General features: G+C 36.1%; 1 protein-coding gene across 1 annotated transcript in view; it reads left to right on the top strand.

Moving 5' to 3' along the window:
- The first annotated feature begins 4,230 nt into the window (after positions 1-4,230).
- Positions 4,231-8,872, top strand: part of EYA4 (EYA transcriptional coactivator and phosphatase 4) — a 322,772-nt gene continuing 318,130 nt past the window's right edge. Inside the window, exon 1 of the mRNA XM_074397435.1 lies at positions 4,231-4,427. The gene's annotated coding sequence lies outside the window, so the exon portion shown is untranslated. The remainder of the gene's footprint in view (positions 4,428-8,872) is intronic.

Genomic DNA, 8,872 nt, shown 5'->3' with positions numbered 1-8,872 from the left:
AGCAAACCAACTGCAGAATCCGAAGGGGGAGTCGGAGATAAAGAAGTGTCAGGGCCAGCTATATAATTTGTGGGGCCCAGTGTAATATAAAAACACAGGACCCTTAGTTCAAAAAGCAGGAAAAAGTACCATAAAAAGGACTAAAACATAGAGCTGTTTTCTTTATTCCGTATTCTCTCTCTAAACTTACCATGGTGTTTATTTGTGATTTAGTGTTGTTCTAAGTAAAGTTAAATTTTAAATTATTAACATGAATTTTGTCATTAATCTTTATGGAGTGCAATGTAAGTTTTAAATGCAAATGTAAAAGCATTTAAGTCAGATGCAGAATCACCAAAATTACACAATTTGTATTTCATATCTCTTATATGTCTGTGTATTTCATTCTTACCACAACAGTGAGAGTGCTTCACAAAACTAACACATAACCAATAACACTGGTTTTGATTTCACTTGTTGATATGCATACATTCTTACCAACACTTTCTACCTTCAGCTTACCAGTGGGTGAGGAAGCACTAGAAAGAAAAGAACCTATGGGTTCCTTCTATCTTTCCCTTTTCTTCTAGGTCAGCATTTTTAGCATAAGCACTTGGTCAACACAGGGAGGAAACACAAGAAGATATATGGAAGAGTTCTTTGGCAATTGTTTTTTAGAACATCTGCCTTCTTTCTGCATTCAAGACATGTTCTGGTTCTAAGGAAAATTATGCCCTCTTGGGACTATTGGGTATAGACATAACATGTTTACCTTGTGCTCAAGAGTCTCACTGAACTCTCATCCATTGTAAACCCACAGAAATTCTTGTTGATGGGTGGCAAGGAGCCGGGTACCTGCGTATTGAGCATATCTCTCTTCTGATGTGCAACTGTCTCATAAGACTTCATTTATAAAGCATAAGTTCAAAAATAAAGATGGAGACACAGAGCATTATACTGAGTGTGGACAGCCATGCACCTGCACAGATGATGCTTGCCTAGGAAGCCAGCCCTGTGAGAAGCACATTCTGCCTTCTCCTTCCTATTGCTGCCCCAGTCATACTCATTGGTGGGCACCGGCTAGGCCATCTCCACAGAATTGGCAGAAAAACCTTGCTTTGTCTTTTCTTTCACATTCCCATGGCTCTTCCCCACTTCCACCTGGCTTTTTTTTTTTTTTTGACAGGGTTTCACTTTGTCTCCCAGGCTAGAGTGCACTGGCACAATCACAGCTTACTGCAACCTCGAACTCTTGGAGCTCATGAGTTCAAGCCATCCTCCTGCCTCAACTTCCTGAGTAACTGGGACTACAGGTACATGCCACCACGCCTAGCTAATATTTTTATGTTTTGTAGAGACAGTGTCTCACTATGTTGCCCCGGCTGGTCTCCAACTCCTGGCCACAAGCAGTCTTCTCATCTCAGCCTGAGTAGTTCTTCCCACTTTTCAATATTTTTTTTTCCTCTTCACCCCAGAATCAGACTCTTCCTGTACTATTTGAAAATATTCAGCTTCATCTGTACCTGCAAAAATGACTTGTGGTGGTTCAAGGAAAAGACCCCCATGCTAACATGTCTTCTTCGGGAGGTATCTGGGAAATAGCAACTCTCATATGTTGAAGATAAAGAATATTTTGTCATGTTTTTGAACTGTGTGTTGTGTTTTGCATCACTCCTATCAATATAGGTAATGAAGAGCTGCAAAAAATTTAAAATGGGAAAGGAAATCAAAAAGTTAGGAAATATTTCCTTTTGGCAAAGCCCTTCAGGCATATACCATAGATTTAAATTAGAGGAATTTATAATAATAAATTAAAGAGGGTAGCTAAAGGGAAACCATTGCTATAGCCCACTGTAGAATGACAGGGTTCCTCGGGACTGTGATACTAAATAACACTGTGATTCCCTGATTTCACTTACGTAGTAGGTATAGCACAGTCAACACTTATTTGGTTGATAGCTTCAGGACCAGGGAAAATTGCTCCCAAATAGAAGCAGCTGATGGCAGAAAGGAGACAGAAGCCAGGAATCTCTTTTAGGAGCTTGAGAGAGGAGGATGCCTGAGCCAGTAGGCCTGGTCTTCACAAAATCACCTGGCAGCTATGACTCTCACAAGGTGAAACAAGTTTGGGGGTGGTCCTGGAGCTTGTTGTATTGAGAAACACAGAGAACCTTTTGGGGTATAAGTTTTTCAAGCCTAGCCCATCTCTTCCTCACTTCTCGATTGAGCTCATCTGCTGTGCTTTCCCACACCTCCAAAGTGACTCAATCTGAAGATGGGAGAAAGTTGGCAGAAAAAGCCATGACTGTTCCCTGCAAAATCTACACATCCTTATCAGTTTTTGATAGCTTTCTTTCCTGCTCAGGTGACTGAATTAATTGAATTCTTAATTCCATCCTATTTAGGTCAGGGAGGAATCCTATTAGCAGAAGCTTTTCCATGTAAATTCTGACGTAATGACACAGGTTTCCTGTTTTTGTTATTGGTTTGTTTGGGGACTTTTGTTTGGGTTTTGTTTTTGGTTTGTTTGGCAGGATCTCACTCTTCACTTAGGCTAGAGTGCAGAGGTGTGATCGTAACTCACTGCAGCCTTGGTCTCCCAGGTTCAATTAAGTCTCCTGCCTCAGCCTCCTCACTAGCTATGATCACAGGTGTGCATCACCATGCCTGGCTAATTTTTAAAATTATTTTCTCTAGAGACTGGGTCTCACTATGTTGCCCAGACTGGTCCCGAACTCTTACGCTAAAGCAATACTTCTGCCTTGGCCTCCCAAAGTGCTGGGATTACAGGTGAGAGCCACCATGTTGAGCCTGTTTGGGGTTTTTTTGTTTTCATTTTTGGATTCTTTTGTTTTGTTTAGTTTGATCTGGTGTGTGTGTGTGTGTGTGTGTGTGTGAATTATCTTCATACAGTGAATCAAGGAATTCAGAAAAATTTGGGGGCATAGTTGCCTGTATCGGCTTGTGAAATTTCTTATTTGAGTTAAAGCCATATGTGGAAGTCTGAGGGATCTTTTGGGCCCTTGTACCATATGTTTGGATTTTAAGAAAGTTTAGCTAGATTTTCTTAAATAGCAACGTCAGGATAAATGAAAACAAAACTGTGAATTCTTAATGTTTTCTTTTATGTCAATCTTTCTTATTGTTAGCATAATATAAAAAGTGCTAGAGGAATATCATATGCCTGCTACCTCATTTGGAAATTCCCATGTGTAAGTTACAAATTAATATTTTTAAAATAAATAAGTACAAATCAATTAAATTCTGAAAGGTAATTTGTTTTATTGATTCTACTTTTAAATGTGTAAAGGTGTCGAAGTCACGGTTCATAATTGGATGACCTAAAACACCTTTAAAACTTACATTAAAGAGTTAATGTATTTAGAAAGACACGAAGTGTTTTATCCTCATGAAGCTGATATTCTCAAAATATAGAAGTAAAATTAAAATTTCAGCAGGAAGAAAATATATTCCATTCCATGGAATTATTGAAATGTATTTTATTCCATAGAATACTCTAATTCTAGATTGCTATTATTGATTAGGTTGCAATTATTCCATAGTCAATTCTATTCAAATATTTCAGAATATTTTCAAAATTGTTTAATTTAAATACATTCTTTCAACTATACCATTTAAAAATCAATATTGATTAAGAACCCTATGTATGGTTATTTGATGAGCAACACAACATCCAAATAACCATAGTGGATCTCACTTTGACCACCTAGGCATCAATCACTCAGGACACCAGACTTTATTTTTTTTAATTAGTTTGCCATATATGTCTGAAAATGTCTTCTTATTTTACATGGTCTGCACAGCCCCTAGCAAAGTTCCTTAGAAATTTTTAAAGATTAATAAGTGAATAGATATTTACTCTTCCCATCTTTGGAAGAATCACAGGATCTGCTAGACAGGAATGACTCTCTCTCACTCTCTCTCTCTCTCTCTCGCTCTCGCTCTCTTTAATGAAGCAGCTGCCCACTAAACTTGATCCCATATGGTTCTGTTTGAGAAAAGAAGTGGCAAATATTAAAATCAGTTCTCACTAATCAGAGGAAAATTATATGTAAACAATTGAAAAGTCTTTCCTACTTATGGCTGACATCTCTACCAAGGCCTTACTTGCCTGCTGGGCCTAAAGGGTTATGTGTTTTTTTTAAGCTACATGTACTCCTGGCCAAGGACTCTCTGGGACACGCTGTGAGTAGTTTCAGATCACCAGTAGCTCTTGCTATTTTAGTCTGTGTCAATACTTGAAGTTGTAATTAATTTGGATGATCCTAAAAATCATAATTATGACAGTTCTATTACTTGATAAGAATAACTTACCTTTAGTTTTGCCAAGAAAGTCATGGAGCATTTAGCAGAAGGGCAGAAAAGTCTATGTAGTGACAATGACTATCTCACATAGAAGCAGACTGCAGAAGCCTCAAACTGTCCTTGTAAGTAATTTGTGGACTGCTATGTGCTTACTAGATTAACTGTGTTCTGCACTTTAACTGTATTTTCTGTCAGTAATAATGTATGCTGCATTTATTTTTTCTTCTTAACTAAGAGTTCATTCATGGACGATATTTGTAGACAAAGCCATTTTTTGCTCTTGCTTGTATGTATAAATGATATGTGCAGCCACAAAATACAGTATTTCACTTTTGTTCTTGATTAGGCCACTGTAATAATACCAAACTAGAATCATGTTAGATTTCTCTCTCTCTTGCTCCTGATTTTTTTCCTCTTTCAATTCAGTTTTATTTGTAATCATTACATTTCCTAAAGGATTTTCTGATACTTTAAATTATAAAAAGAAAAAGAATGTATATGCAAAAGGGGAGAGGTTTGAGGAAATAATAGTAAACATCTAAGATGTTGAGGTTGGGCTTCTTTTTTGTATTTACTGGATGAAATTATGAATATTGAAAAGGAAAAAAGGTATTTTGCACGTGTAAACAATGATCTCTGCAACATTGATAAATTTTTATAAGATCTTCATACAACTTAATCAAGAATTATACTTTTGGTATGTGTCCCTATTAAGATGGTGGCAGATTTTATAATAAATTGGTAGAAAAATATTTATTTAGATTCATTTGAGTTATAGGTGCATAGTGAAAGAAAAGGAAATGTAATTTAGAGCCAGAAGTTCTATATTTAAACATTAAGTGTAGTCTGTATCAGCAGTTTGACTTTTGATAAATTGTTCTCTATGAGTTTCAGGTTCTTAATCTATTAAATGCAGGTAATAACAACAATAATCGACTCTGCAGAGTTGTAATGGGACTAAGTAAACACAAGAATATTAATGTGTATGTTTACATTTGTAAAAATACTTAATAGATGATTAGTATTCTGCACTATAAAAATGGCTTCTTACTTAATGGAGTTCAAGGAAAAATAAATGACCACATAAGTACAGAGGAAAAAATACAATTAGTTTTTGCTTCTTTTTTGGTTTTTCATTATTAAGTTTCTTCATACTTAGTTTTAAAGTGTTGATAAGCAGGAATGCTACTTTATTGTGCCTTTAATAAGTAGGCAGTGGTTGTGAAGAGGTAATGATGGTAGGATTTCAAGGACTGTGTTCTGTTTTCACCTATGGCTAACTCAGCGTGGCCAGATTGAAGTCCCTTTACTGCTCCATAACTCTGGTTGTTTCGACTATGAAATAGGAGCAGTCAGCTTAGAAAAGCTGATCACCCACATTCAGGGCCCCTGACTCTCCTGAACCACAGAGAGGCAAGCTCTCCTCTGCCTAGGACCTGCCAGATTCTTGGAGGTCAGGCTCTCAATTGTTGGACACCAGAGCTGATCCTGGGTGTCCAGTGGCCCTGAATCACTTCCTTGGGGCTGTGGGACTTGGGAGAAAAGAAAAGTTACTTGCTGGCAGCATTCTGGTATGAAATATTTGCTCTACTACAGATGTTTCAGGCCCCATGGATGACAGTACCCATTCTTCATATTTCACAGGATGCCTTTTGTTACTCCTTATGTATCCCCTTGATAAAACCTTTTAAATTAAAATTTGACATATTTTGGTGGTAACAATGTTATTCTAAAATATAATTTTGAGTTGGTTTCTTCAGAATACTTCTCCAGAGTACTCTCTAGACTATTAGCAGCCCTAGCTACAGGGGGAAGGTAGGGGAAAATTTTTTTTAAAATGTTCTGGATTAAGTTTTTAGTTGACATTTTGGTTCTTACTTTCCAATACCTTTTTTTTTTAATACTTAATTTAGATTTGTAAAATGAATAGAGTATGGTTTGTACCTAATGATATTAGTTATGATCTATTTTGGTTTTGTGATATGTCCCATAAATAAATGTCTTGAATATTCTTAAGATAAAATTAAAAAGGGCATCCCATCATTAAAAAATGTATCAGTGAATTTTTTTCAACAATTTCCTTTTTTAAAGAGTACAGTTCATACTGCTCAGTTCAATTTTACTTTCTCTAAATGTTCCATTTTTCTTTCCTTCAAATCCTATTGCTTTGTGTGTTTTCTTTCAAGCATACCTACAATAAAGCCATCTGTTGTCCAAGGGGTCATTTCTACATGAATCATGCTCTGTCAAAATCTTGAGGTTATAAATGTTCAGCTAATTGAGCAGTCTGACTAGCTGAATACTTGTAAGTGCTTTATAATATCTTTCAACACTTCAAAACCCTGACCCACTTAAACTCCAGAGTCCCACAGCAAATGGGACAAGTTATTCACATGAATTCTCACTCTGATAAAACTAAAAAAAAGTTCATGAAATTTTCTCAGAATTTGGAATAAAGTCAATGCAGCTCTACTTGTAAATATTTATTTTTGAGTTGTGTCTATATTATGCCAAAACAAGTGGTTGGGAAATAAAAAAACTTGGCAAGTCTGCCAATTGTTTTGACCACCATGTATAAAGGAGCTAAATTAACATTTTTCCCCCTTGCCAACTTGATTGGGTGTTTTGGCATCGTGGATACGTCTAGTTTCTAAGAAAGAAGTCTCTCTTTCTCTCTCTCTCTTTCCCTTTCCAATTAATTTCTTTTTCTTTAAGAGTCTTCATATAGATGAAACACTGGATATGAATGCACAAATACATAAACACTTACACAACTTACGTGAAAGCTCAAGCCACCCATCCCACGCCATTCTTAAGATTTCTGTGCATTCCTGGGGGACTTATATTCCTGTGGTCTCTTCTGGCTTCAAGTTTCAGATTTCACAGGATTCCAAGTCTCATTCCTGTATCAGATCCATTCTCTCTGCCCTGCATGAAATCAAGCATAGAACTCAGCCGTTTTCCTTCATTCCCTTAAAAAAGCAACTCTGCTCACAAGAAGTATTTTTCTTATAGCGACTTTACTGAAAGTTTGGTGAAACTAAAAGCAGTTTACAGAACAATAACACAATTTTCAATATTGGAGAGTTCTGGACTTAAAGGTATGTTGGTGCCCACCTCACATGGACTAGAGACCCTCTTATCCTTTACAAGAGAATCTCACTTTCTCTAATGGAATCCAAATTCAGCTCTGAGTTGCCAAGGCACATGTAAAGACTCACTAAGTGCATTTCTAAATATGTGCTTCAGGACTTTACCATTGTCTGTCCTTTGCCAATCTCTTCAAGAGGTATAAGAAAATGTTACTATATTCTTGAGAAACATTTTTGCCCCAACACACACACACACACACACACACACACACACACACACACCACTGTCTCTACACTCATACCCCATAGAAAACAGAAGTATTTATAGTCAGTTTGGGTTTTAAGCAAAAATGTCCCTTGAATACACTTATATTAAATATTTAAAAGCTTATAGTTATTATAGATGGATAGTATTTTAGTGGACACTTTTGATTTCTCATCAAGCTGGCCCTGGCATATACCTCTGACTTCATCCCATCTCATTCCACACTAGCCTCCCTGTTCCTTGAAGGGCAAGCTCATTCCCACCGTGTAAACGTTGAACTTTCCTGTCTCTGTGTCTTGGCACGACTGATGGATTCTCACAATGTGTTCCTTAGCCTGAATTTCTCCTTGTTAGAGGTGACTGTCTTATCTATAGCAACATCTTCTCATCCCTCAGCTACTTCACCCAATATTATGTATAAAAGGCTGCTTTAGTTTTTTAAAGGAATGATCACACTCTGAGATTATCTTTAATTTGTATTGAAATATTCCCAATTCTCTGTTCCTATGGACAGAGAATCCTTTTCTACATACTTCTGAATATCTCTAGAATCCAGAAATGTGGATGATAATCTGTAAGTGATTATTTACATATTTTAAAATTAAAAAGTTTCTATTGTTTAGAAACAAAAGAGTAAAAATTTGTTTGACAATTTTAAACCAAAACACATTAAATATAATATATTTTAAAGTACATATCATATTATCTTCCCATAATTGTTAATATTAATTGAATAATAATTATTATTATAAGCAGGATTTCCTGATGTTAACTTGATGGCAAAGACCACCATTTACTATGTTCATATTTGAATGTAAATGTTCAGAATAAATAATATTAGCCCAGGAATTAAAACAGCCTAGCTAGAGATTAGCATCATGGCATCCTAACCCAATCTTCTCATTCAAAATTTGTGGCAACTGCGACACAGAAAAACTATCTTGCACAATATTAATGGCAAATTCAAGTCTAGAGTCAGGTTTCTTAAATCGCAAACGACTAAATTCCTCCATAAATTATGTCTTTAGTGCAAATTAAGAATCATCAGTTACTTCATATTTTCATTTATAGAATAAACAGGTGAAATTGTGTGATATCACATCACTTGCAGTTCAATCATGCTCTTTCTCCCTTCTTTGTTCATCAGTTATTCCACAACTTTACTGGAAGTAATTTCCTTAAAGAAATTCTCATTCGTATTGTCAAGCTC

Source organism: Saimiri boliviensis, chromosome 4, assembly GCF_048565385.1.
Source record: "Saimiri boliviensis isolate mSaiBol1 chromosome 4, mSaiBol1.pri, whole genome shotgun sequence".
In the NCBI taxonomy this organism is placed as follows: domain Eukaryota; kingdom Metazoa; phylum Chordata; class Mammalia; order Primates; family Cebidae; genus Saimiri; species Saimiri boliviensis.
Note: the sequence above shows the minus strand (reverse complement) of the source record. Positions and strands in the feature narration are given on the sequence as shown.